The following is a 2,684-nucleotide window of genomic DNA, read 5'->3' as shown; positions in this document are numbered from 1 at the left end:
CTTGTGTGTTGTCTGCTCTGCTTCCATGACACTTCTACCTGTTATGGTGGACTTGTCAGCCCCTTCTCCAAGCCTGAATGTGCAGAAAGCTCAGTTTGCAACTAGAAACAAAAAGATCCTGTTCCTGGTGCTCCCTGCATTGTCATGCTTTTGAGAGGCCACTGTCCAGGATGGAGAAGGGGTTCACCAGGAGAGAAGGGCTTCCCTCAGAACTCCCATAGGGTGCTTGGGGATGACTTTCCCCCCATTCCCAAATTCTGCACCCTGCATCAGCTCAACACAGACCCACACACTCGTTTCTAGACCACAAGGGCTGTCCCACCAGCGCAGCCTTTCCCGCTCCTGCAGCTCCTGCCTTGCTGGGAGAAAACAAGGGAAGCCCCAGCCCTCTGCAGCACCAAGCGTCCCTGTGAACCCTGAGCTTTAGCTCCTTGTTGTGGCCCACGTGTCTTGTCGCGCTCTCTCCTGAGCGCGGCCAGGTGCTGCCTGTGCTGGCTGCAGTGGCGCAGGTTGCAGATGCCCCATGGCGAGATGAGGGCAGCAAGGAGGCGGCGCTCGTGGCGCTCCCGCGCAGGCTGCCTTGCCAGGAGGAGCGCTGGCCCCGCGGGAGCTGCTCCCCTGCGCGCGCGGCCCTGCCCAGCGCCGGGGGCCTTGGCTCCCAGCAGCCAGCGCGGAGCCGTGCTCCTCGCTGCGCCGCCTGGCCACGCACCCGCTGCTGCGGCAGCGCCGCACAGCCTCGCAAGAGCAGCTCGCAATGCCCGCAGCGAGCGCTGGGCTCCTCCTGCCCCTGCAGGGACAGCAGCACAGCAGCCCTGCGCCCTGCACGCATAAGGGGCGGCTGCAGACAGCGCTCTCCCGACCTCCCCTTCCCAGGGAAACTCCTAACCATTTGAAAGAAAATCATTTAGAATTAGAAATGTGTGCTAAAACTCATGTCCATAATGTTCCTGAAATTCTGAAGAAGCAGCAGCATAAGGTAGACAAAGAAATACATCCCAAGGAGGGTTCCAAAGAAAGCCCCATGGAGTGAGTGAGTGGAGTCAGCAGCAGATCAGTGCAGTCAACCTCTGCTTTAGGATTCTGCTGCTTTAGGATTAAACTGTGGGAGCAGGTTGCAAAATGACACAGCCCAAAAGATAAGGATTAGAGCTATCTGGGACATGGCTTTCAAAGGCAAGATGGAAAGAAAATTCCTGCTAACAAATGAGAGAAAAGTCCCCAAAAAGCAATGCTGTAACAGCTCAGGCTTCCTAAAATGCTCATTCTTTCACAAGCCCCATTTGAAGAGGAACTGTTGAATCATCTCTTCCTGTCTGTCCTCCTAGCCTCTGAGCATGATGCTCAGAGCACACTGGAAGGCATTCAGAAGTCACCACGCTATCCTTCAACACACACACCAAGACTTTATTCTCCAGTGTTGGAAAAGCAACCTAAACTGAGGCCAGGGAGCAATGCAAAACACCTGCCCATCCATTGACCATCAGTTTTCCAGACTCATTACTCCACCAAAGCCCCCTTCCCCAAGAGGAGCCCAGTGGAGACACAGGCGTGTAACACTCATGCTGGATGAGCTGGTACTGCGGAAGCCAGGAGAGATGGTGTTGGCTGGGCGGCTGCTGGAGGGTGTCCTGAGGAGGTGTGTGGCTCCAGGGCCAGCTCTGCTTCTGATGCTAGTGCTGAGAACTAACAGGCAGCAAGAAAACTATGGGAAAAGGTTGCCCCACAGAGAATAATGAGTTTATTTCCAAGTGCTGCTTTTATGTCCTAGTGTACTTTTGTTGTTCTTGTGATACAGAGTTCATCACACCAGGCAGCAGCAACTGCTGCAGTCGTTAACAGAATCACAGAACGATTGAGGTTGGAAGGGATCTCTAGAGATCATCCAGTGCAACTCTCTCTGCACAAGCAAGGATATCTACAGCATGTGGCATAGCATCACTTCCAGGTGACTTCTTAATATCTCCAAAGAAGGAGACTCAACAACCTCTCTGTGCTGCATGTTCCAGTGTTCCCTTACCCCATTGGCAACACGCCTCCGAATGCAGGAAAGGATCTCATTGGGATCTTGACCATGAGGGCACATTAAGCAGCCTCATGCTTACATTATTTTCCACAGAGCTGCTTTCTATCATGTTAATCCTTAATCTGTACTAGTGCCTGTGCTTATTCCTCCCCAGGTGCAGGACCCTTGCCCTTGTTGAACCTCATAAGGTTCCTCTTTGCCCAAATCCCCAGAGTCTCCAGGTCCCTCTCAATGGCAGCACATGCTCTGGTATGTTGAACACTCCATGCAGTTTTGTACCATCCACAAACTTGCTGAGGGGACATTCTGTCCCCTCATCCAAGTCACTGCAGAATAAGAATAAGGCCTCCAACTCAACTTGGCATCATTTATCAAAACCTTCTAGACTCTTCCATCCAGACAGTTCTTCATGTATCCACTATCCACTCATCTAACCCATACTTCCTGAGCTTCTCTATGAGGATGTAAAGGGAGACGGTGTCAAAAGCCTTGCTGAAGTCAAGGGAGACAGCATCCACTGCTCTCCCCTCATCCAGCCAGCCAGACGTCCCATCGTAGAAGCCTAGCAGGTGGCTTAAAAATGACTTACCCTTGGTGAATCTGTGCTGACTACTCCTCATCACCTTCTTTTCCTTGACGTGATTAGAGATGGCCTCCAGGT

The sequence above is a fragment of the Tinamus guttatus genome, unplaced genomic scaffold (genome assembly GCF_059628265.1).
Source record: "Tinamus guttatus ecotype Peru unplaced genomic scaffold, ASM5962826v1 Tinamus_guttatus_pri_ptg000614l, whole genome shotgun sequence".
Taxonomy (NCBI): domain Eukaryota; kingdom Metazoa; phylum Chordata; class Aves; order Tinamiformes; family Tinamidae; genus Tinamus; species Tinamus guttatus.
The sequence above is the reverse complement of the archived record's forward strand: the minus strand, read 5'-3'. Positions refer to the sequence as shown.